Here is a 27,549-nt window from a genome sequence, read left to right on the forward strand (position 1 = left end):
TAAATCTGTGGAATTTGCTGCCACAAGCGGCTGTGGAGGCCAAGTCATTGGTATATTTAAGGCAGAGATAAATAGTTTCTTGATTAGTCAGGGCATTAAACCATATGGAGTGAAGGTCGGGGAATGGGGATGACTAGAAGAATTGGATCAGCCCATGATTGAATGGTGGAGCAGACTTGATGGGCCGAATGGCCCACTTCTTCTCCTATGTCTTATGGTCTTTTGGTCTTATTTCTATAATGAACAGTTGCAATTAATGGATAATGTTGATCAAAAATGTTACAAATTCATTATTCTATATAACAAAAGGACAAAAATAATTTCATGCAGTGGAGATGTTAATATTATGGAATTAGCAATAGAGCTGTAGGCAGATTGTGTCTGTCTATTATTGTGACTTGGATGAAGATCAAACCACATTGTATGAGTAATTAATGCAGAAAATCAGGTAATTACAAAGGGTTCACAAACTTTTTCTTGCAACTGTACTTTCTTTAGGTCATCCCTAGAGCATCCTGTGCTCCAAGGAAAGTAAGCCCAGTTAATTCCATCACTTTCCTTAACTAAAATTCTGCATTCCAGGCTACATCCTGATAAATCTCCTTTTGCACTCTCTACAGTGCAATCACATCCTTGTGCAACTTAAACGGTGTTCTTTGAAATTACAACGCAACAGCCCAAGTTTAATATTCTATGTCCTGACCTATAAAAATAAGCATTCCATATATTTTCCTCACCATTCCATTTAAAAACTTTGCAGTAATCTGTTTTGCTCACAATTGAAACCCACAACTAACCCACAATTCTCAAGAGCCTTAAAACAACTTGTTTTTTTGAGAATGAATGCATGTAACTGCTTCAGTTCTGCAAACACTGTGTACACCATGTATGCAAAATAGAACAAAGTGTTCCCCAAAACCGGTAGAGCCATTGTCTCACAGCTATAAGGAGCTGAATTTGATCCTGGGCTTCAGTGCTGTCTGTGTGGAGTTTGTCCATCCTCCTCATGACTACATGTTTTTCCCCTGGGTGCTTGGTTTTCCAAAGTGTGAAGGTGAGTGGTAGAATCTGGGAGGAGTGGGACTGGGGAGGGCATAAAGGGAGAATAAAAAGGGGTTAGGATTAGTTTAAAAGGACATTTGAAGCTTGGCAAGGTTTCTGGGTTAGAGAGCCTGTTTCAGTACTGGATGGCTGTGATGCTAAAAGATGAAAAAAAAACCATTAGGTTTTCCACTTTGTTCAAGTTAGCAAGGGAACAAAAACATGATTGCAGTCATTTTGCCAACTACACAAACATAAAAGGGCAGTTCATGTAATTCTGGTACTCTCATTTGACCTTTCCACCTTGCAGAATTTAACTATCTACAAGAATACTAAAGCCTATTCAGCAGGGTAGAGCGACTCTGGTTTGGGTTCAGGAAACTAAATCTATTGACAATGGAACAAATAAGCATTCCTTGTAGTGAATCTTTACCATTAATTGGAAATTTTTAGTTTATTGCCAATAATTAGTCTGGCATTGCAACTGGTTAATGATATGAGACTTATCACATACTATACTGGAGACCTATTTATTGACCACCTACAGATTCAATTTTCTGATAGCTGTACATTATTTTTGGGGTCAGACATAAAATGCAATGAAATTGGGCCAGATTTTGCTTTCATACAACAGCAACAGGTAAGGCAAAAGTATTGCCATCTGTGATTTAGTATCCAACTGATTTATCGCTAATGAAACAGCCATTGATTTCCATACTAAATTATTTTTTACAGAATGGTATTTATTTCAGGCAAAAGTTAGGTATCCTTTTATCGCTGTTATGTAATTTCTAAATAAAATAAGTACAGAATGATGAAATCATTTTAAATTTGAATGTATCCAGTCATTTTAGGTGTTCAAATCAATATTTATTTTTTAAGCAACTGTTGATGTATGGAAATGTAAGAAACTTTTACGGTAGCTTGTATTTTGAAATGTTTCTCTGAAGTACCAACAATATCACGATTTACATATTAACAAAAAAATTAACAAAATTGAAAATCAAAGAAAACAAAATGAAACCCTTAATATGAATAGGATGTTGCATATGGGTAGTGTTTGAGTGTTTAATTTGATTCATTTCAGGGTGTTCTATCGTTTGATAGTGAACTGCAAACATTTTAATTTCTAAAGTACGACTGAATCAAAGGTATTAGAATCGATCACCAACTAGTTCAGACTTTACTTTGTTTCCTAATTCTTCGTGTTCTTGCACCTAATCATGAACACCAAAATATTGCCCTTTTCTGCTCAGCTTTACTCTGCTGGTAATTTTGGCTGCCTTCACACCAGTGACATGCACATCTAATAAACAAATGATTAGTATTTTTGAAAATCATATATGACATTTTTTTTAAATGAAAATGTAAATTATGCATAGACTTTTATTGTCAACTTGTATATTTATCAGAGAGGGGAAATAAAAGTATTCTTCAAGTAAATCTGAAGAGTGTTGCTTCAGGTTTTGTCAAAATCAAAAAAAAATCTTGCGCTGTATATGAACTGTAATTTAATCATTAACTTTCCGTTCTCAGGTCAATGGAATATTTTCCATAGATACAAAATGGCTTTATTTTGATCACAAATTCCAAGCAATTAGGTTGATTAATGCTACAAAGTAATGTAGATACTGTTTACCCCCAACATTGTTGCAGAATGCTATGATACTGATCTAGTGTATTAACTGTTATCTTGGTGAGGGTCAGAGGGGAATTGAAAATACTGTTGTGGCAATTATTTCAAATACAGTAATTTTTTTTCCCCACATCAATCCACTATCTAACTGAAGCTTAACTTTCCTGCATAGATGGAAAATAGCTGTGCTGGTGGACAACAGCCAACAATACATTGTTGTATAATAAAAGTGCCAGGCATTGGTTGTTTTGTTGCTATGAGCCCAACATAGCAACCAGTTATAGTATACACATCTCCAGATGTGGTAAAGCTGAAAAATAGCAAGCACTAATTCTGTTCAAACAAACAAAGCTGAAATTGGTGCACACAAAGGGTAAAATTATGAATAATGTTTTTCAGATAAAAGCTTCAGTTTTCTTGTTTTAAAAAATCATTTAAATATTCCCCTTTTAGCTTGTGAACTATATTGCACTATGGATAAAATATGTTGAGAGTTTAAATAGCATTTAATAATCCTTGGTAATTATGCTTCTTTAAAAGTTAATTGCTTCCAAAAGTGGCATTTAAAATATTTTTGAGCCCAGCTTAATGAAATTGACTTATTGAAAGTTTCGCGAAATGAAGTGATACTGCTTTTAAGACACCTGCTGCCAGCATCCAGTGTGCTCTCACCAGTGGAACAGAGCTTGCATAGAAAGCAGAACTCCCACATGCTCTCATAACCTGCAAAGACCACTCAGACTTTTTATAACCAATTCAAAGATGCAAGCATTGCTTGCAGGGTGTTTATTGTCTATCCCCAGGTACATGTAATCAATGAGCATCTTTAAATGAAGTCCATTGCTTGTGGACAGACTGTTTAAATGTGAAAGACAAGATCAAACTAAATGCCTATTGAATTAAAAGGACTTATTAGCACTGCCTCTCCACACAATAGCACATGACATTTGTCAAATTATGACACTGCTCTACTTTTTAAGAAACACACATACTGATCTAATGTATCTATAAGCTTGGCCATGTTGCAGTTTTTCACATTTTTTGTGATCTTAGCAGTAATAATGATGCTATTTACTTTGAACTAACAGATCCAACCAGTACTGCTAGAATATCACCCATTTCTGGATTTAATGAAGTTGTCTCATCTTGACCCTTATTAGAAACATTTGCACATTGGCTCTTCTGTAGGAACGTTCTTATTCTTGAGTACAGTTGTTATTTATTGTCTTAAGTATTCTCTTGAATATCATAGTGTAGGATCAAATAGTCTGTGATTATTTAAAAAAAATTATTTTCTTTGAGATCATTCTTAGAACCGCTTATTTCTACTATTTCCAAAAAGTTCCATCTTCTCATTTCTGACCCACCAGGACTGTGCAAACCGAACTGCTGGACTTTGCAGTTGTGCACTGCTTTCAGAATCAGAATCAGGTTTATCACCACCGGCATGTGATGTGAAATTTGTTAACTTAGCAGCAGCAGTTCATTGCAATACATAATCTAGCAGAAAGAAAAAATAATAATAAATAAAAACAATTGTAAATAAACAAGTAAATCAATTACATATATTGAATAGATTATTAAAAAAAAGTGCAAAAACAGAAATACTGTATATTTTTTAAAAAAAGGTAGTGTCCAAAGCTTCGATGTCCATTTAGGAATCGGATGGCAGAGGGGAAGAAGCTCCACATTCTTATTTTAAATTGGGTTGAATAAGACTTAACTAGGACGTGAGTCTAAACATCAATATTTGCACTGTAGTCCACCACGTTGTGGATTGTGGTGTTGATCTCTAACTTAGAAACATTGCTGCTAATAAATGTTTTAACTTCATGTTCAGTTGGTCCTCCCAGGCCTGTTACTTCAGTGTCTCCTTTTAACACGTGAATTGGCGATTTTGCTTCTTCATTGAAGCGGGGGTAAGGAGAATTGGAATAGTGCTTTATTACATTGCTACTCATATGATGCAACCTCTTATTTAAAACAGCTTTGATTTTCTGCATCATGCATTCTTAGGTGAGTTATTACTGCCACAATATAAAGCCATCCAACAATTTTCACAGTAACTTATTTGTATTGTTTAGAATGGTATTGCAGCTCATTTGGACAGCTGGAGTAGTGCTTTTGCAGGTTGTGCTTTGCAATGACATACTGGTCAGTTCCTAAATCTCTTGCTATTAATCAGTATCATGTTTATTATCACTGACATACTATATTGTGAAATTTATTGTTTGGCGGCAGCAGTACAGTACAATACATAAAATAATTACTCTAAGTTGCAATAAGAAAAATAAAAAATAACTAATGCAAAAAGACGTTACATGGTTAATATACCAAGTCTTCTGAAAGCAGTTCTTCCATAAATGTGCTTTTGAATTCCTTTTATTCTTTTACTCCACTTTGTATTCTTTGTGGACAGACAATTCAAAATCTTCATCTTTATTCAAATGTACAGAGCCAGCCACGCAGCATAAAAATAGGTCTTATGACCCACTTAATTTATTCCAATTATCAAGCAACCATTTACACTAAATTTCCCCCATTTCTCTTGACTATTAAGCGATTCTAGTTCTGATATTTATTCACTTGCAGCACTGGAGGTCAGGATTGAATCTGAATCGTGGCGCTATGTATGGGCAGTTCTCTGCTGCACCATTGAGCCACCTTTGTGCCTGAATCTTCATCCACATTTGTGTTCATGTACTTGGCTTAAAATTTGGCTGATTTGCTAAGTACATTTTTTCCCCCATTTAGTAGCATCCCATCAGCTGTAGAGTTTAAATTTCTTCATTAAAATTATAACCATAAATTGTGCATTGTTTTGTTTGGATGCTTTGTGCTCAGTTTCGTAGTAATATTGAAACAGAAGTCTGGCACCTAACCTGTATTTATGACACACAAAATGTTGGTAGAATGCAGCAGGCCAGACAGCATCTATAGGAAGAAGTACGTCCTGATGAAGGGCCTCAGCCCAAAACGTCAACTGTACTTCTTCTTATAGATGCTGCCTGGCCTACTGCGTTCCACCAGCATTTTGTGTGCGTTGCTTGAAATTCCAGCATCAGCAGATTTTCTTGTGTCTGTATTTATGATGCTCACCTTGGGAATAGCAAGCTTCAGTGTCCGAATGGACAACAAAGTTTTGTAAGTAGTGTGAATCGTCTTTCAAATACAAAATAGTACAGACCAGCAACTCAAAATATAATCACCAGCATCTTCTTTGAATTTAGCTTTTTTCCCATTTTTTTTTATCAACATTGTGACGTTTAGCATAAATAGTAGATTTCCCATGATGATCCTTGAGACTGCAAATGGAAGCATTGCAAACAAGTTTTAAAGTAAAGTTTACTGTTGTAATCAGCCGAAAACGATTCACTGTTGAATCCAGGAAAACACATCTAATTGGATGCACAATTGGTTTAATGGTATAAAGCAAAGGGTAATGGTGGAAGTTCAAACAACACACACAAAATGCTGGTGGAATGGTGGAAGGTTGTTTATTTGGAATGATGCTAAGCCTATAGCTATTCTATATCAATGTTTTGGATGAGAATATACAAGGCACTGTACAAATCAGTGCAGGACTTTTACAGTGAACAGTGGGAGCTCGGGGAGGGTTGTAGAACACAAGGACTAAGAACTACAAGTACATGGGTCCCTGAAAGTGGCATCACAGGTAGACAGGCTGGTCAGTTAGGGCATTGAGTACAGACCTTGGGCTGTTGTAGCTGTACAAGGTGTTGGTTTATGATGACATTTTTGTGAAATGAGGGTGCAGATTTCCCTCTTATTTATTTTACAGCTGCACGGACTACACAGGAAATCTTCACATGGCTCGAACACTGCAGCACTTTTACATGCTTTTATTTGTAATATGCATATTCTAGCATTGGCTGTAATTCAGGGGGCCAGCGGTTTATTAACATTGGGCTACCAACTTCCATTCTCTGTTTATTGTTACAATTTAAATCGTGTTGCAACTTGAAACACCTAACGATGTAAATATGTTAAAGCTCTTAAAATGTTTCAAAGTAAAGGTTACAGTACATTTATTATTTAGAAAATTTAGGGATTATATACATTAACACAAAATTACAGGGTATTTCACAATTAGATTAACATTTCAAAATTTTGATCATAATTTCAAAATTATGGTAGCATTATATAAAAGAGAATTGCAGCTGCATGGCATCAAATGCTATGTGTGCAGGAGCACTTCGGTTATTGTGCAGCCGTGCACCCGCTTAGTTTAGACAGAACAGTGCATGAAGGATTGAATTATGTGGAAAGCTTGATCAGTTTGGGACTTTATTCATTGGAATATAGGCAAATGATAGAGAGTGTTGGCTTACATATATGGAGTTTGGTGCTCTTTTATGCCTGTGTACAGAGCTGGTCTATTTCTATAATCAGCCATAATTATTGAATTGCAAGTTCCAATAGCTCTTAAATTCCAAATTAGTTCTGAACTTTCTTCCCTTAACTTTTTTTCTGACCCTATCTTTTCCTCCAGTCCCAGTCCCTTTCAGTTTTAACAGTTCCTTCTAATCATCCCCAACTCCCCCTCCACCCACCAAGACCAAGGGATCAGTCCGCAGTAGAGACTTCCCCTTTGCTCCAACCCATCTAAGTGAGTTCTGAGTCTGATGTGAATATTTCAACTGCTCCCTCCACCTCTGTACCCTTTATTTTGGGTCAGTAGTCTTCACTTCAGATAGTGAATCTTTCCATTTCCTGCATTCTTGATTACTCTGACCTTTTTCCGTTTCAACACCTATTCCTTGTAAACTACTGATGTAGCATTCAGTTTTACTTTCACTAAAAAAAAACCCAACACTAGTATTGTCAGCAAAACTAAAGAATGGGATGGAGTTGTGGTCAGACAAGCTGATATTATCTCACAGATCTTAGCTCTCAGACATTTACTTCCTTCTATCTCTCTCTGGATCATGGCTGCATCACCGAATCTGGCCATTATCTGCCAGATAGTTACAGATCTCATTTCCTTAGATTTTTGCTCCGGAGCTCTCAGCTCTGCAGTATCGCAGTTCTTCAATCTTGTAAGATTCAGAAGCAGCACTGTTCCAGCAAACTCATTGTTTCAGCCAGCTCAAGCCCTGCAGAATGTATCCCTTCCTATATTGACTCCATTCTTTCTCACTGGGTCCAGACCCTTTGTTCCTTATATCTGTGATATCTTTGAACCGCAATCCTCCCCCCAGCACTTTGATATTTTCCAGTTACCTGGTTTCAATCTGCTCATTTGTGCTATTGATATTCAGTTCTTTCCGTTTGTCAGGTAGATGAACTGAAATTGAAATGCTCGTGCTGATTTGTTTTTTAAGAATGATTATATGTTTGCTAATCCTCTGGCTTGGTGGTAATGTGGTGTGGTGGGCATATACACCTATTTTCCATGTTTTTACACCTATCTTAACTCTGCATACCCAGGAGTTATGATGGAGATGTTTGGGGTGTTGGTTAAAAGATGAGATACACCAGTATGTCAAATTGTACATAATCTTACTCAATAGGAGTTGTGTTCAGAAGGGGAGTGCTGAAAAAATGAAGATGCTGACTCGTCTCAAATTAGACTTAAGAATATAGTTATCAGTAAAATGGACTTTGTAGTGTTAAATTGTATGACAATCTCACCATTTCAGAAATCAGTTTGGTGCAGCTTTGTGTGTCCAAATCAAGTGCCTGACTCACTGTTTTAGTTTATTATTATAGCTTATTAAAGATTTTTGGCACAATTGAATCATCAGCACACCAGAAATGCTCAGTGTTGTACAATCATCCCTGACCATCTTCTAGTGGATCAGAAAAAAGCAATAAGTCACCTCAATTTAGTGGATGCTGAGAAGTGGGTGTAACAAAAAAAAGAGAGCCAGATACATTAGGTAAAGAGGATAAAACACTATTAGGAAAATAAAATTTGCAGACCTTTAAAATAAGAAAAAGAGTGGCTCAGAATGCTGTCAACGTGTTGTGCTATTTTCAGCAAGTTTAGGTTGATTTATACACCATTTATCTTTGCTGCAAACACTATTATCACATAGTAGGTGGACAATCAGAATGTTGAATTAAATTTGTATTTTTTAAATTATAAATGTTACCATATCTTTTGAACTGTAACTCTTAAGTCAAAGTTCTTTCATCAAAATTTGAATCAGGGGTTGCAAAACTAATTAAGCTTAATGGAATGATAATGGCCAAGACTAACTATTGCTTTTCACTCAAAGCAATAATTTTTAGTAATACATGAAAAAGAGTCTTCTGCAATATGCACTGCAATGGCCAAGTGATTGATGCCAGCACGGCCAAACTGAATGAATGGAAATTGCCTGCTTAAATGGAGACAAATTCAGGGTTTTGCTTTTACTTAAGCTGTCAAACACACATGTCCTGGGCTTACTGAATGAAAAATTCCTTTATCTCCTGGACTCTACCAAGCCAAGTTCAAGGCGCTATAAGGAATTATCTTTTGGATCTCGAGCCAGGTCAGCCATCTTCAGATTTCATGAACCCTGTTGATTTTATTGGCGATTATAAAGTTCTCAAAAAGATAATTTTAAAATGTTGATTGATATAATGGATTTTAAATGTTTAACTGTGTTATGTTTTTAATTTCATTCATTATCTAATCTCAATAGCTAAATGTTTGTAAATGTAAGTGACAGACAGATAGAAAAATCAGAGAAGGAATTGGCTATTCGGCCTTTTCAGTCTGTTCTGCCATTGAAAACAATTACGCCTGATTCAGTGTTTTCACTCCCTTTCTATACCCTTTGATGTCTGTTGTATCTAGAAAGTTTTCCATGTACTTCTCAAATATATTCAGCTGCTTGGCTTCTACAACCTTTGGAGCTAAAGAATTCCACAAAATTGCCACTTAATGGCCAAAGAGTCATAAATATTGTCCCCTGAGTTCTAAGATTGTGACCCCAGGTTCTATAACCAGCCTCCCCTCCATTGACTCTGTCAACACTTGCTGGTGATTTGCGAAAGCAGGTAACATTATCAAAGACCCTAACCCTCCTCTTCACCGCCCCCACTCCCTCACCCCTCGACATTCACTTTTCCCTTCTCCCACTGAGCAAGAGATAGAAAAGTACAATTACTTTTTTTTAACCTTGTGATGCTACACAGCCACTCTCATTAATGAAGCCTCAATATTAACATTGGTATTCTGTGGCTGTCTGTAAGGAGATGAATCTCAAGGTTGTATATAGTATACATACTTTGATCATAAAGTACTTTGAGCTTTGAAGTTTGAATTTTTAATTTATCATGGTAAAGGGGTTGATCGAACTAATCAATAGTTTTGTTTATTCATCATTTATTTCTACTTAAGTTATTACAGCTGCTTATTTTATTGTCCTATCCTGAGCAGATTTTGTTAATGAAACTTGTTAAAAGTGTATGGTGTATCAACAGTGAAGATGTTTTCAATGTAATAAAGAAATACAGTCTAAGGAATTTTATTCTGCATTCAGTTGATATTTTCTATGGGACTAGCCACTTTCAAGTGGGAACCTGTTTGCAAAGTTATTTTTGAAGGGTCTCATCCACAATACAAAAACAGGATTCTCTTCATGTTTTCCAAATATTTATGGAGTAGGAAGGATGGGAAATTGCATTGTTGTATCACAGATTTCTTCATTTATCCAAATTGCTCCTCACTTTTCCTCAATAGTATGGGATATTGCTGTAAGTCACATTTTCTAAATTGCCTTCAGCTGGGGAGTACTCCCAATTTTGGGGACTGAATATTATTCATGGAGATTAATTTAAACTTAGGAAGTGTCATGTTGAATTTAGAATATTATAGCACAGATCAGGACCTTCAACTCTCTATGCCGACCTTTTAACCTAATCTAAGATCAATCTAACCCATGTGTATCCCTCCATTTTTCTATCATCCACACACCTGAGTTTATTTGAATGTTGTTAATGTATCTGCCTTTCCATCCACCCTGTCATGCACCCATCACTGTTTTTTTTTTAAAAAAGCTTGCCTTGACATTCTCACCCCCCCCCCCCATAATTTTCTGCAGTCACCTTAAATTTATGCCACCCATATTTTATGCTATCCTTTTCTGCCCTGGGAAAATGTTTCTGTCTATCCACTCAATCTACTCCCCTTATTATCTTGTTCACCTCTATCAATCAGCTCTCAATCTCCTTTGCTGCAAAGATGAAATCCCCTAGTTCATTTAGCCTCTCTTGATAAGACATGCTCTCTAATTCAGACACCTTCCTGGTAAATCTCCTCTGCACCCTCTCCAATGCTTCCACATCCTTCCTATAATGAGGTGAACAGAACTGAATATAAAATTCTAAGTGTGGTCTAACCATCGTTCATAGAGCTACATCATTACCTTAGGGTTCTAGAACTCAGTGCCCCAACTAATGAAGGCCAACACATCATATGCCTTCGTAACAATCCTATCAACTTGCACAGTAACTTTGAGGTATCTGTGGACATGGACCCCAAGATCCAAATGTTCCTCCACACTGCTAAGAATCCTGCCATTAACTCTGTATTCTTCAAATTCAATCCTCCAGGGTAAATCACTTTACGCTTTTAAGGGTTGATTTCCATTTAACATCCCAGCTCTGAATCCTGGCATTGTCCCGTTTGAACTGAGAACAGCCTTCTACATTATTCACAATTCCGCCAATCTTTGTCATCTGCAAACTTGGTAATCCACCCTTCCACTTCCTCATCCAAGTCATTCATAAAAATCATAAAGAACAATTTAAGTTTATTCTTAATTAGGCTAAAGCAAAGGTAAATCTTGCCTTTAATTAAGCGGATGGCAATTCAACTTCCAATCCTATTTTACTGATGTAGAGTTGAATGTTATCTGTTGCTTTGAAATACAGTACTGGATCAATCAAATCTTCAAATTCTGTTGGGATTCAGCCTGGATAAGTGTGAAATGAAACAGTTTGGAAGATTGAATTTGAAGGAAGAATACAGAGTTAATAGCAGGATTCTTAGCAGTGTGGAGGGATAGAGGGATCTTGGGGTCTAGGTTGACAGATCGCTCAAAGATGCTATCCTGACTGGCCTTAATGAATGTTTTCTTGCTTAAAGTGCAGTATCAAATTTCATTATTAATTTTTCAAATTTATTGTATGAGATTGACAATATTAAATCATCTTCCAGAAAAGATCGGTTACATCCCAAGATTTTCTGGAGCTGTGTAAAGACAGATAGGTAAAACATTTAGCACCTTTTGGACATCTATTATGAATGTTGATGGGTCCACTTACAGAAATAATAATTTTATATTGCGAAATTTTGATTTGGTTGCTTTGGAGATGGTGCGGGGGGGGGGGGGGGGTGGGGGGGGATTAGCCAGGAAGATGGATGAAGGATTTGAGGAGAGATGAAAGAATCTGGAATGTGTGTACCACACACTGTATGTCTGAGGAGAGATTTAGCAGAGATGTTCAAGTAGTCCGTACTTGTAGTGGAGTAGCTGAGGAGAATCTTAGAACTGGTGAAAGATGTAATAACCAGAGAGAACAATTTTAATAATTGGCAAAGGAACTTTGGTTACACAAGGGAGTTCTAATTTGAAAACTGTTGTTGGAAAGAATGTTGGATGCAGGAAATGTCTGTATATTTTAAGAGGAATAATCTTTAGGACTGGAAAATAAGTATTGAGTTGCTTTATCACGTAGGCAGTATGGGCTCAATGGATCTCCTTCAGTGAGATGAGATTCTGTAATACTTGTGAAGACATGTATTTGTGAAATGGAGACATCTCTTACTCCTTTATTAGGGAGAGAGAGCACCTGCGGTATGTTGAATACCGGGTCAACATGTAGTCTTTGGGGTAACTGCAAGTCTGTGTCTTTGCTGTTGCTTTGCTCACGTTTGAGTGCTCGGTGTCAGGTTCCGATGCTTTTGCCGGTGGGGGGAAGGGGGATCGTTGCCTGCTGCTGCTTTCGCATGGTAGGGAGGGGAACTGGGGGGGGGACTTTGGGGTTCTAACATTTAACTGTCATTCATTCTTTGAGGCACTCCTCTGTTTTTGTGGATGGTTGTGAAGAAAAAGCATTTCAGGATGTATACAGTATTGTATGCATTTCTCTGACAATAAATGTACCTTTGAAACCTTTGACTAGCAACGTTCTTATGGGAATTTTATATCAAATGTTTTCCAGTAGGAGGAACATACCGTGGTTCCTTCCTTTGAAAGTGCAGGGGAATCCATGCAATTTATTTTTGACTCCTGCTCCACCTTTTTTGTCGCTACTTCCACCAATTTCCTACCCAGAGTTTGCCCTGCAGTTTCCTCAGTGTCTCCCACCTAATTTCCTTGTATAAATGTAAAAGCTGAAATGGTAGAAATAATCACCAACAATGACATTAAAAGGTATAATCTTAGTTACTGGTATGCATTGGCGGCTTGCCAGAGAAAAAGGTGGAACTGTAAATGGTATAAAAACAGCACTGGCGTCTGGCTTATACTGGCAGTATGGTGCTTACCGGAAGATCCACCTCACATTTCTAGAAATATAGCCTGCAGGCAATAAATTGCAGCAGCTCAAAATTCTGGTTACCATTACAACATAGCACAGTGAATTGAATTTGAAAATGCACTTATTGTTAGTACGGTATTTTCACATTGTACTTTCCTTCTAATTCTATTCCATTTTAATTAATATGAATTCCAAAACTTTATTCATGTTCTCAAATTGCAGTGCTCCAGGTTCATTTGTGAGCTGATACTTTTTCAATAATGCACAGAATTCAAATATCTGAAAAAGCAGGTAGTAATAAAATTCAGTACACACATCAGCTTAATCTACAATGTTTAAATGTTTAACTCTTCATATTGTGAGCTTTTTTGTATTGAATGATCAGTGATACTGAAGAATGGCATGTGAACACTAAAATTGAAGTTATTGCTAAATTTTGATAACTTGGGTAGGTTTTCAGTTGTAATTTTGTTTTAAAAGGAGTCAGCTCAGTGTTGTTAATTACAAAGTTCCTGACACTTTACATACTTCGTACATCTTTAAATGAAATCATAATGTTAGTAGCCTGCTTGGCAGGAGTGCCAGCAAATACATTGAACTCTTTTTCCCTACTTAGATTACACCAACAGTTTTGTTTCATGTAACACTTAAGTTGCTTCATAGTGTATCAAAATAAATTATCAGGGATCTATTCATTTGTGCTACAATGTACAAAAGTTCAAAGTAACTGTAGAAGAAGTTTACACCTGAAGTCAATGTTTTTGAATTACTTTTGACATGCGCTTTATTAAAAACCGAGAAGGAACTTAAGTTAAAAAATATAGGTCCTTGAAGCTTTTAAAAAAAACAGCGAAGGATATAAATGCTCAACAGGCCAGGCTGCACCTGTAAGAAAAGAAACAGAGTTAATATTTTAAGTCAGAAACCCTTTATCAGAATATATCACTTTCTGACAAAAGGTCTTTGACCTGATACATTAACCGTTTCTATTTCTAGAGATGTGGCCTGACCTCCTGAATATTTCCAGCATTTTCTAAAAAGAAACCTGATTTCTTAATTTGGCATTTCTGGAAACAGACTCTTAATATTATAATAATGTACTGAATAATTACCTAATTTTGAATTTTAGGTACCTTATTGGTTTCACTAAATTCTTCTTTGTTAAATTATGGTTCTATTTAATGAAGCTATTTGTATAGTGTACTTTGTTTTAACAAGTCATTTGGCTGGTTACCAAAAGGCATGTTTTAGCAAGAGTCTGGTGGATCACTCAGTTTTATGAGCTTTATTTGTTATGTTGCTAACATATGCTAAAAACCTACATTAGAAATTCTATACCCCCCCCCCCATAAAAATGCATACCGTCTGAGGAATTTGAAAAGCAGTTTGTCTTAAGTTGAAGCAAATATATCATGTTGTCACAAAATGTTATAATCTGACAAAATCTTCAAACTCTAGTGTTGCTGCCTGTGGTTACTGGAACTTGAAGTATGAAATGATGCCTTCAAATATATACTTTTACTTTCTGAAAATTCACATGCATTTTCCTTTATTGATTACAAGTTTTTCTACTAGCCTCAATATTCTTTGCATCACAAGTGAGCTGGCAACACATAGGAATGGGAATTCACAAATGTGGGCATACAAAAAAGGTAAGATGCTAAAGGCAAACAACATCATCAGAACCACATAGAGAACCAAACTATGAAATGTGACTTTTCAGCTTGTTTTGATCAGGAGAATTTTAGCACAAACGCTAATACACTGGGTTCCGGTTAATTGGGGAAGCCACTTATTTGGGACAACTCTTAAAGAACAAAAACTAATCAAGAAAATTACCAGGATTCCCTTCATTTATTTGGGACATTATGCTGCTTAATTGGAGCAGGAGACTGTTGCCAAACAGGTTCTAACTGGAGTCGGTCTTGGTCATTAGAAGCTACACCATTCTTCTTCAAGTGATCAGTTTTTAAATTGCGTCAGTTGCATGTGTTTGCATTCAAAAAGCAGTATTTTTTGTCACTGATAGTTGGTGAAGAATAAGCAGTAAAACTCTTCAGAACTGTTTTGCTCACTGTGTTTTCAAGCATTCAAGCTTGGAGATGCCAGAAATGGTCAGGAGTGAAAATGAAACACATTCACTATTTCAACAAGTTAGGAGATGTGAAAGATTTGAAGGTACCAATAATCATCTTGAATGCTACAATGAAAATGAAGATTTGGCAGATACACATTGATAGCATTGTAAAAAGGCATTATATGCACTAAGTGTCTGCGATAATTTTGCTTATTGCATACATTAGATAAATTCCTCTTACTATTAGGAACTAATATCCAGTTTAAGAGTACTGAAGCAGTATTGGTAGAGTTCTAATTTGTTCTGTATTTCATTCAAATACGTAATTTGATAGTCAGTTTGTCTCTGTTTTATATACCTTTTTAACTATTTACATCATACTTCAGCTAATTGGGACAGCTGTTTAATGGGACTAAAACATACTGATCTTGATGTGTCCCAGATAACCAGAATCCATTGTGTTTTTTAATAAAGTGTAGTGCTCTGCTATAATAAAAGTTGAATTGAAATTCTGCACAGCTGTGGACATGGAACTTTAAAAGTGTTGATGAAAAAATGGTACAATTACACTTTTCTTCATTTAATATATGGGATTCCCTGAGTTAATGAAAGGGTTAGGTTCATTTAAAAAAAACATTCTCTATGTAAAAATCCATAAATGGTTTATACAGTAAAACAGTATACAGAATGCAGTTAATCAAAATCAAATGTTCTTGTTTTGACTAGCCAAAATAAACATGCCATTCATTTAATTTTGTTGCTGCCCGGTGGATCAGTGCAGATGCTCAAAGAGATTTCTTTTTTATCACCCATTTAAAATATTTATTTCATAGCCTTCTGCCTATTAAAAATACCATTAAATGTTACTGGCTTTCATGGACTCCGAGTTTGAAAGCTAGATTCTAAATATATTCCCCACTCTTCACTGCAGTGAATCTTGAGTGACTGAGGGATAACTACCTTTTGAGTATAGCATCTTCAAAATGGATATTTCTACATGAGGAGCTATGATTGCAAAGTTGGTGGAAGCATTGACTAAAACTAAAACATCAGCCTAGAAGATGGAGCATCTAGCATCTGTTAGTTCAAGTCACACACATAAGCCACTTTAGCTTATATTTTAATAATGTACAGCTGTAATTACTTTCTGTTGAGTTCTTGCCCATCTTAAAATTGGACTGCAGCTATCATTTACTCAAGCATCATAAAATGTTTCCCTAGAATCATACACATACTCTCAGTGACATTTTCTGTGTACGGTTTTTATTTTCTCTATTACTGGCATAACTTGAATGAAAGAGGCTTTCAGTGAATACTCACAGTTGAAACCAGGAGCATATTGTGAGATTTTATTGTTTTAAAAGAGATACTGCTTTGAAACTGGGATATTTGATCGCTGCCTTTAGAACTTGCACAGTCATCTTTCAGAATACCTTAACTGTACCACAATTGGCACACATGCTTTTTCAGCATTTATAATTTGTGGAATCTTATTAGTGACATTGCAGTCAGCAATTTGTTACTGCAGGCTTTGCTATGGCAATCATTGGCCAGGTAGAGTGAATCAAAAGTGTAAGCACAGGACACAAAGATGTGTCCTACTCAGAAAAAATCTACTTCACAATCTTTGGCATCTCATACTGCCGTCTTATAAACTGTCTCTTCGCAGGCTTTGGTGTTTTCAATGATCTCCTTCAGAACCATTACTTTTGACTGAAGACGACTCCACTCTGTTCTATTTCATCCTTTAAAAAATGTTAAGGATCTCGAGAGGGGTCAGATTTTCCATAAGATCATAAGGCATAAGAGAAAAATTTAAAAGGCAAGTCTGCAGATGCTGGAAATTCAAGCAACACACACAAAATGCTGGTAGAACGCAGCAGGTCAGGCAGCATCTATAGGGAAAAGTGCTGTTGACGTTTCGGGCTGAGACCCTTCGTCAGGACTAACTGAAAGGAAAGATAGTAAGAGATTTGAAAGTAGGAGGGGGAGGGGAAAATGCAAAATGATAGGAGAAGACCGGAGAGGGTGGGGTGAAGCTGAGAGCCGGAAAGGTGATTGGCAAAAGGGATACAGAGCTAGAGAAAGGAAAGGATCATGGGACAGGAGGCCTAGGGAGAAAGAAAGGGGGAGGGGAGCACCAGAGGGAGATGGAGAACAGGCAGAGTGATGGGCAGAAAGAAAGAAAAAAAAACGAGGGGGGAGAAAAGCTAAATATATCGGGGATGGGGTAAGAAGGGGAGGAGGGGCATTAACAGAAGTTAGAGAAGTCAGTGTTCATGCCATCAGGTTGGAGGCCTGATGGGAAGAGAAAAATTTAGTCCATTGAGTTGGCTCTGCCATTCCATCGTGGCTGATTTAATATCCCTCTCAACCCCAATCTCCTGCCTTCTCCCCATAGCTTTTGACATCTTTACGAATAAAGAACCTAGATATACCCAATGACTTGGCCTCCATAGCTGTCTGTGGCAATGAATTCCATTGATTCGCTACCCTCTGGCTAAAGAAATTCCTCCTCATCTCAGTTCTAAATGAGTGTCCTTGTTTTCTGAAGCCTCTCATTTTCTGACAGTTTTAGAAATCCCTCTCTCAGAAGCAGAACAAGCAAGGAAGATGAACTGCAACACTGTAATCAATTTGGCATCAAGCATCTTGTACAATAATGGCCAGACAACATGGCAGCAGTGGTATGCATTCATAATTGTTGAGGCCAGCATTTACAAGGTTTTCATATGTCAGAGGAAACAAATTTCAATCAAAGTTAACTTTGTACCTTTTTCAGGCATTGCAATGCAATAGCATTGGTATGGTATATTTCTGCACCATTAAGAATGTTATTTTCGCAAAATGGGAGTCCATTTCAGCAATGCTGGCATGTTCACATCTCTGTTACAATAGAAAATGACACCAAATATAAATGGAGTGTAATATGTTTCGAAAACTTAAAAATCCTGCATGTATGTTAACCTTATAAGTGAACCTAGATGTTACAGCTAAAGTAGGACAAGGTGCTGATGGAAATACCATAGGAAAATTTAGACTAGGGGAAAGAAATGAAAGAGGCGAGAAATGGGTAGAACGGTGCAAGATGAATGATCAGGTCATTATGAATGCCTACTTTAAAAGCCATTCAAGATGTTTGTGGATCTGGAAAAGTCCAGGTCATAACACCAGAAATCAAATTGACTTTATTACTATAAACCAAAGATTTAGAAACTCAGTGACTCAATGCAAAACATATCCAGGTGCAGATCGTAATAGTGACCATAACGCAGTAATAAGTCATGTAAAAGTAAAACTTAAAAAAACTAAAGAAGCAAAACCTTGAAGAATCCCTTGACTACTCACAATTAATTAAAGAAGAAAACTTAAGACAAAAATTTACTATTGAAGTAAGGAATAGATTTCAAAGTCTAGAAATAGAATATGTTGAAGATGATAGCAATCATGTAGAAAATAAGTTTAACCTTCTAAAGGATGTCTTGGTAGAATCAGCAGTCAGTGATTCCTAAAAAAGAAAAAAACACAAAGAGTAAATGGATGACAGATGAAATCAAAAATCTGATGGAAGAAAGTAAATCCTATAGAATATAAGTCCTTGGATAAAAAAGTTAAAAGCTTATGTTCAAAAGCCAAAGAAGAATGGTTAAACCAGGAATGTGACCAACTAGAAAGAATCCCTATTACTGATCCAAAAAAGTTAGATCAACAAATCAAGAATATCACTGGTAAAAGCCCTCTGTTCTTCAAGTGGATGTTTGAAAGCAAAGGACGGTACCATTATCATGGAAAAAGATGAGATTATGAACAGATGGCCTTTTTGAAGTTTTGAATTTGATCAGAAAGTTTTTCCTTTTTTTTGCTTTCACTCTCAGTTTGAGCTGCCCAGTTCTTTTTTCTTTTTCTTGTTTTTTTTGTGTTTTGGGTTTTTCTGTACATGTCAATTATAAAAGTTTCTTTATCTTTTTTTTTATGGATGAGGAGAATCAATTACCTTTCTCTTTATTATATACTATTAGATTAATACTATGCTTGATCTTGATTATATTTATTTTTCCTTTTATTCAAACTGTTATAGATATTTGTGATAATTCTCTTGTTTTATATATAAAATTTTACTTTTTTATTTAACTAATATAAAGATTGATAAAGAAAAGAGATTATGAACAGATGGACTGAGTATATTCAGGAATTGTTTGAAGACGATTGAAGCAAAAAACCAGAAATTAAGAACATTGAAGGTCCAAGTATTTTAAAATCTGAAGTTCTAAATGCAATAAATAAGATGAAGAAGGGAAAGGCAGCAGGTCCTGATGAATTTGTAATAGAACAAATTATTGCCCTTGAAGATTATGGAATTGAAAAACTTACTGATTTAATCAATGACATTTATGAGACTGGAATAATACCAGAAGAGATGAAAAAATCAGTAATTATCACTCTTCCTAAGAAACCTGGAGCAATAGAATGTGAATTACATAGGACCATAAGTTTAATGAGTCATATCGCTATATACTTCTAAGAATTTTGATGACAAGAGCTAAAAGTAAGATGCAAGTAGAAATAGGTAAAGAACAATGTGGTTTTGTGAAAGACAAAGGTACAAGAAATGTAATATTGATGCTAAGGAAACTATCAGAACAAGATATTCAAGTGCAAAAAGATTTGTTTGTTTTATTGACTATACAGAAGCATTTGATAAAATGAAGCACAAAAAGTTATTTGAAATATTACAGGAAACTCTAGATCTAGATTTGAAAGACCTCTGCTTTCCAGAAATCTGTACTGGGAGCAAACTGTCACTGTAAGAATAGATGGAGAAGTGAGTCAGTTTAAAAAAAAATCAAGAGAGGCGTTAGACAAGGGTGTGTTTTCTTCCCTGATTTGTTTAATGTGTATAGTGGAACAATATTACAAAAATAAGAGACATCTTGGGAATCAAAGTTGGTGGTGAAAACATCAATAATTTCAGATATGCGGATGACACTGTGTTAATTGCAAGTACAGAGGAAGAACTACAAAACTTAATTGATACAGTTGTTGAAGAAAGTGCAAAAGTGGGTCTATCTATCGATTGCAAAAAGACAATGTACGGTGATATCCAAATAGAAGGAGAATCCTATTTGTAGGCTGAGAATAAATGGGGAAGACAAAACAAGTACAGAACTTTTGCTGCTTTGGAAGCTGGGTAACATCAGATGGCAGGTGCAACATGGACATCAAAAGAAGAGCAGGGGTGGCAAAAGACACCTTTACGAGAATGAAGCGTGTACTGACCAACACTAAACTAGGCATGACAACCCACCTCAGAGTATTGAAATGTTACATTTATCCAGTTATTTATATGGCTCAGAATGTTGGACAATATCTAGTAACATGAGGAAATGAATTGAAGCAGCGGAGGCATGGTTTTAGTAGAGGATGCAAAGAATATCATGGATGAAACAAATAAATAACGAGCATGTCATGAACAGAGCAAGCACAAAAAGAGAAATAATGTACAAGATGAAAAGACAATGTAACTTTATTGGACATGTGATTAGGAAAGAGGAGTTAGAATGCATGGTAATTATGGGAAAGATTGAAGGGAAGAAAGCAAGTGGAAGGCAAAGACTAATGATGATGGAGACAGCAGCCAGAGAACTGGAAATGAATACCAATGAATTGATCCACTTGACCCGAAACAGGAGTGTGTGGGCCATGGCAGTCAAAGCTCAAACTGGGCATGGCCCCTGATGTTGATGATGATGATATGTTACAGCACTACAGCATTATATACAATGGCTGACTCCTTTCACTTTGAGTCTGTGCAGCTTCCCTTTGTGACTCACAAAATGCTCTTGCCTTAGCCCAGTCTCTGACTGCTGCGTAGCGTTAATTGAAGCAGCATTGTTAGCTCTGGGTTTGAATGAATGTGCTGCCTGAGAAGCCAAGGTGGCAGGAGAACTGATGCCCTTTTGAGGGGACCTTTCAGATTCTACAGAACTTGCTAACAGGTGATGGAGCCAGGTATCTGGTCCTTTTCTGTCTTCGTTCTTCTCTAAAGGAATCCTCTCTACAATTGTGACTGGACAGTGCTTATGATTATGAGATGTGAGTAGGGGAATATTCTTATTCCAATAGATGAGCTTCCATATGTTTTTTGTAGGAGTGATCTGCCGAGATAATCCTCTCTGCTTATGCAGGAGAGTGATCTGTTGACATACAGCGTATCCCTCAAGGTGCATTTTTCATCTCTACGGGAACATGAAACCCACTACCTACTGGTTTGAAGCTCTACCAATTTGACATAGATTTATGTAAATTTCTCTAGTGATACTGTGGAAAGTATTCTCGCTGCTGGCATTGCAGCCTAGAATGAAGTCTCTGATGCATAAGATCGCAAGAGGCTGCAGAGGGCTATAGACTTGGCCAGCTTCTTCACAGGCACAACACTGCTCTCCATTGAGGACATCTTCAAGAGGTGATGTTTCAAGAAGGTGCATCCATCACTGAGGATCTTCACCATCTGGGACACACTGTTTCCTCATTACTGCCATCGTGGAGGAGGTACAGGAGTTTGAGGAAACACATTCAACATTTTGGGAACAGCTTCTTCCCCTTTGGGATCAGATTTCTGAATGGTCCATGAACATTATTCCTCCTTTTTTTGTACTATTATTTATTTTGTAGCTTATAGTAATTTTTATGCCTTTGCATTGTTCTTCACCAAAACAACAAACTTCATGTCATATAGGTCAGAGACGATCAACCTGAATCTGAAAAATTGTATGTAGCTGGCTCAAAATGAGATTATACAGACAGACATTGTATGACTTCTGCCTATGCCTGCACAGCAGTTGTAATCTGACTAGGAGTCTGTGAAAAAGGATCCCTGTTAAGGTTTTCTTGAGGAACAAGTACTTTTTAAAAAAGGAAGTATTTGTGCCTCAAGAAAAGAGGTACTGGCATCTTGACTCTGCATAATCTCCTGTGAAAGCATTGAGATATTCCTCTCACAACCTCCTGCATTCAGTCAAGCAGATGTGACAGTTTGTATTTGTATCAGCCTTGTTTTGACAATTGTGTCCATCTAGTCTAACTTTCCACCCACATGTGTGCTGGAAATATCAAGTGCAATGACAAACTGTGTTTACCATCAAATTCTTACCCTTATTACACCACCCTCTCTGCAGTGTCTCCTGCATTCACTTGCTTGGGCTCCATTCAATATCTCCCCTTCCTCCATTGTGTCTTGCTGCCTCTTCTGTCCCCTCCTTAAGTGGAAGGAAAAGGGGCAACATCTGCCAGTATCTTGCAAACACCAGACTTGAGTTGTGACAAAACATGTTCACAGTAATCCTGTAGCACAGACATAATTGGAGTGTTTATGGTTGATCAGTTCAAAGTGGTTGCAATAAGCAGTTTGCGATTATTCCTCCAGTATTTTATGTGTGTTGCCTGTTTGTTGTTAGTTTGAAGCTTTGCTAATGAAAGCAGATTATAAATGGCAACAGCTGTACATGATGCTTGGGCCATGTTGGCACATCATTCTCAGGATAGTTTTCACCACTGTAGTTAGTTATTAATCTTGGTAGGGTCTCCTTTGTGTGGATGGACTCTTTCTCACTACTTTTACTTGAATGGAAGAATTCAGAGGCATTGATTAACCTTTCTTGATCAGTGTAGGAGTTGAGGAGCTAGAATATCAAGTTGGGATGAAAACAAGGTTCAAAGAAGGGGAAGGAGGTGAATGTGTGTGAAGTAATAGGAAACTGGTGAGGAAGGTTGGAAGGCAGAATTGAGAATAATATACTGACTAGACTAAGAATTGGTTATCAGCCAGAAAGTAAAAAGTGGGAACAAACTGCACTTTTTCACATTGGTAAGCTCTGACTAGTGGAGTTGGTGGTTGTGGCTCAGATGTTCACGATTCATATTAGTGATTTGGCTGAGGGGACCAGATGTCATATTCTCAAGTTTTCTGATCATACAGATCACAGGGGATTGTGAATAGGGAGAAGGAGATACAAGCTTCATTGAAATATGGATGAACTTGAGTGAGTGTGTAAGCTTGTGGCAGATGCATTATAACGTGGAAAATGTGAGGTTCACTTTCTTGCACCAAGCAGAAAGGCAAAGTATTTCTAAATGAAAATTTGGGGTAATGTTCATTTTCAATGTGTGTTTTTGACGTACATCACCGAAAGTCATGTTTCGATGCAATAATTAAGGAAACAAATATTTTTTGACATTTGTAATGAGAGAATTTGAGCATGAGAGTAGTTTACTGCAATTCCAATGCATCTAGATGAAATGACACCTTCTGAATTGTGTTTTGTTTTGGTCTCATATCTTTTTTTAGAAAAAGTATTTGTGATAGAGAGATTCCAGGGTGTTCTGTGTAAGGAATGATTGGGTAGATTGTGTCGAAGGGTCTCAGCCCGAAATATTGACTCTACTTTTTTCCATAGATGCTGCCTGGCCTACTGAGTTCCTCCAGCATTTTTTGTGTGTTGCTTGGATTTCCAGCAACTGCAGATTTTCTCTTGGTTAAGATTGGGTAGATCAGTTCTATGTTCACTAGAGCTTAGAAGTACAAGACAAAATCACATTGAAACTTAGAGGGTTAAGGAGTCCAGAACCAGGGCTCATGGTCTCAAAGTAAGAGGTAGGTCATTCAGAATTGAGTGAGGAGAAATGTCTTTGTGCAGAATTAAATATGTGTAATTATCTCTACTCTGGATAATAGTAAAGACTTAATCATTCAGTTCTTTCAAAACAGAGAGTGATAGATTTCTGAATAGGAATGAAATTAAGGGATATAGTGATAGTTTAAGAGAACGCTGATGACATAGAAAATTGGACATTATTCTAAAGATTGGCAGAGTAGGAGGACTATTTGTTCATGTATTTGTTTATGTCCAAGTATCGTGCAGGAACAGTAATGGTTGTAGATCTATCTTATTTCTTTGTTTATTGCCAGATCATGAAATGTCTAATTGCTCCAGATTTTGGGGGATTATTGTAGGTGATAAGTATGTTGCGTATTTGCTGCTACATCTTTCTAATTGATTGCTTGGAGGATCTGCCACCACTTCTCTCCCCTGCACATAATACCTTCCTCTTGGCCTCTGCTTTTTCCACCAGCACTTGTGTTGAACAAGCAAGCTCTTTTTTTTTACCATTTTAGCCCTCTTTCATTGCTGTCATTGTGTGTTTTGCTGTGTGGCCACGTGGGAAGCAGTCTTCAGGGCTTAGAGCATAGTGAAGTATCTGCAGATATGCCAGGTAGTCGAGGTCTATTCAGAAAGTACATGGGTCCCTTTTCAGCATATGATGATTCTGAATGGAAAAATTAAAGGGCAGATAGTGTAGAAACACTGAAAAGCTTTCCAGTCTTTGGTTAGAAAGCAAAATTAGCCATATCTTGGCAAGATGACAGTTTGCAATCTGAGCCAGAAAATGAAGGATCTAAAATTGGAGGGAGAAATTTCAAAGCAATAATGTTTAATTTTAAATGAACAATATTTGTAAATTAGTTGTGCTCTTGCCTATTGGTTAGTTTCTGTTACATTGGTTATGTGATTATATAATGAGGCAGACAAAAAAATCTGAATACAAAATACATTTACAGTGATTTGCATTCACTGCCTATCATATTTATGTCATTGACTGTAATTTTGCATTTGTAATTTTTGCAGCTATATTCTCATTGCAAATAAATTAAATATAGTCATTAGGTTTTTTTTCCAGATACCAACATCATACTGCTCACCCAGTTATCCACTGATTGCTATCTTTTGTCATCTACAAACATCATAGTAAGACTGCATATATTATAAATAGGAACACACTGGGAGGAAATTCAGATTAGCAGCTGTATTTTATCCTTCTCTCCCTTCCCTGTGATTATTGTTTTCTGAAATCATGTATACAGGGTAGAAGAGCTCATCTTCACAGATGTTGTCAGATAGGATGAAGAACAAGATTGTGGTGTGCTTATTTTTGTTGAGAACTAAACAAAGAGTAGTTTGCCAAACTTTGGTTATTCAGGATTTTTAAAAAAAAAGGTACTACAAATAATTCACAAATCAAGCAGCATTTGTGGAAAGGTAAAATCGGGAAAATGAGAGAACAGTAGTTTTGTTTTGCGGAGTTAGTAGGGAAATATGAATAGGATAAAGGGGGTAGCTTTAAAATGATAACCAGAAAGTTGTCCAGATTTTCCAAGGCAATTCCAGAGAAAATAAGCAAAGAAGTAAAAATCAGTCTGTGGTGCAATCAGGGATACAAGTGGGAGCTTTGGGCATTTGGGTGCAGAGTGCAGTAGAAATTCTGAGGGGTTTGGCTTGGGAGGGTGCTGATCAGAGAGAGGGTGCAGGGATGATGGTCAGAAGTTGGCAATCAGTGTGAAGGAGCCTGAGAAAGGTAAATGCAGATGGAGGGCAGATTAATTCTATGTATCAGGTACCCTGGGGATGTAGGCAGCAAGTGAGGCTGGAAACTGGGAGCAAACACTTAAGGTAGCTACGTAAAGGAAAGTGACTTTCAGTGCCTCTGAAACCTCAGCAATAGATGTCAAGTCCTCTCAAATGAACTCACCTGAAAAGGCCTACCTAACTTGACAGATAAGCTCTGCTTTAAAATGAGTGACACACACGGTTTGAGAGAACCTTTGATAACTGACAGCAAAGCATGGATTGCGAGCTACTTGTCCTTACTAATCATCAGCCTCTGTTTTAGCACATCTTACATATAGAGAAACCTAAACAATTTTCTGAAATTGAATGTACATTCCTATGCCTTACTTTCAACTGATGTCTTGGTGTTCTGACTAAAACTTTTCTAAATTTTCTAGTTACTATTCGTAGAGAATAAACCAATTTATTGAACTTGAGAATTCCATGTTTAAAATGCTTCTGTGTAAATGATAGAGTATTTTAAAAGTTACTTCACAGAGAGAATTAAGTTTAAATGTCACTGAAGTGTGTTTGGATTCCAATGATACTTCTAAAAGATTTTAGTAGCATTCAAAAGTAAAAGAGGGGTCAAAAGAAAGTAAAGCTGTATTGGTAAGGATGGCGGGTCAGAAATTAGCTGTGAATGCAAAAGAAGTTGACTTAAAATTAGTTGCATGATGCAGTTGGATCACTTACGTTCAGTTATGCACATTTGAGAGTTTGCTCCATTTCCGATTCAGATTCAGCCAAGCCAATGGGAATGATGGCCATTGTACCCATGAAGTGATGTCAAATAGTGTGCAGTGCATATTTCTTTGTTCTTACAAAATTCATTTTTGCATCTGAAGCATCCAAATAGCATGGACCACACACTCAAGCAGGGAGTAGCAAATCCCCTGGCAGCCGTCAAGTCCATCCATCTGGTCTCCTAAATGCTCACTCGTATGTATGGGCTGTATATACTTTAGGGATTCATAAGCTGTGAAATACCTGTATGCTTTTAATTAACAAATACGACACAAATATAATAAAATTTTCTGGTGAATTCTGAGTTTAAAAGGGGCAAGGAAAACAATGTGTTTAAACTGAATAGGCATATCTGCACCTAGTGAGCTAAATGCTGAACAACTGGGATTTTCAAATAATGGGATAATAGACTATATGGATCCCCACATTCATCCTATGCTGAACATTTCTCTTCAGTTTGAGCTTCCAGAAACCTGTCATGTTAATTCTCCCACAGACTTGCAGTTATCTTAACTACACCACTTCCCACGCTGGCACTTGTAAGAATGCTATTCCTTTCTCCTGTTTCTGCCACCTCCGCTGCATCTGTTTTCAGGAAGAGGCTTTCCATTCCAGGACATCTGAAATGTCCTCTTCTTTTTTTTTTCAGAAAATGGGATTTCCCTTTCCACTATCAATGCTGCCCTCAACAGCATTTCCATTTCTCGTACATCTGCCCTCACCCAATCACCGTTGCCCAGACATAACAGGGATAGGACTCATTATGTACCTCTCCATGAGCCTCTGCATCCAACACATCATTCTCCACAACTTCTGTTGCCTCCAGTGGGGTCCCACTACCACTAGGAACATTTTTCCCAACCCCCTCTCTGGCTTTATGCAATTATAACTCCGCAAATTTTTTTGTCCTCTTGTTCCTCCACGCTAATCTCCCTAAGTGCTACAGGTGCCCCATACACCACCTCCTTCATCACAATTTAGGACCCCAGACTGTCCTTCCAGATGACCTGTGAGTCTGTTGGTACCATTTATTGCATGTGATGCTTCTGATGTGGCCTTCTCCACATCGGGGAAACCCTACGTAGATTGGGGAATCACATCAT

General features: G+C 37.0%; 1 protein-coding gene and 1 long non-coding RNA gene across 2 annotated transcripts in view; one reads left to right on the forward strand and one right to left on the reverse strand.

The window, feature by feature from the left end:
* The window catches only part of dpm1 (dolichyl-phosphate mannosyltransferase subunit 1, catalytic), a 74,011-nt gene that overhangs the window by 12,009 nt on the left and 34,453 nt on the right, over positions 1-27,549 (forward strand). The gene's annotated exons all lie outside the window — the stretch shown is intronic.
* LOC132399770 (uncharacterized) lies at positions 3,133-26,405 on the reverse strand. Its single transcript, XR_009514067.1, has 3 exons — positions 26,396-26,405; positions 22,408-22,598; positions 3,133-4,177 (listed from the first exon to the last, which is right to left on the reverse strand). It is a non-coding gene; the product is annotated as an uncharacterized LOC132399770 (long non-coding RNA).

The sequence above is a fragment of the Hypanus sabinus genome, chromosome 9 (genome assembly GCF_030144855.1).
Source record: "Hypanus sabinus isolate sHypSab1 chromosome 9, sHypSab1.hap1, whole genome shotgun sequence".
NCBI lineage: Eukaryota > Metazoa > Chordata > Chondrichthyes > Myliobatiformes > Dasyatidae > Hypanus > Hypanus sabinus.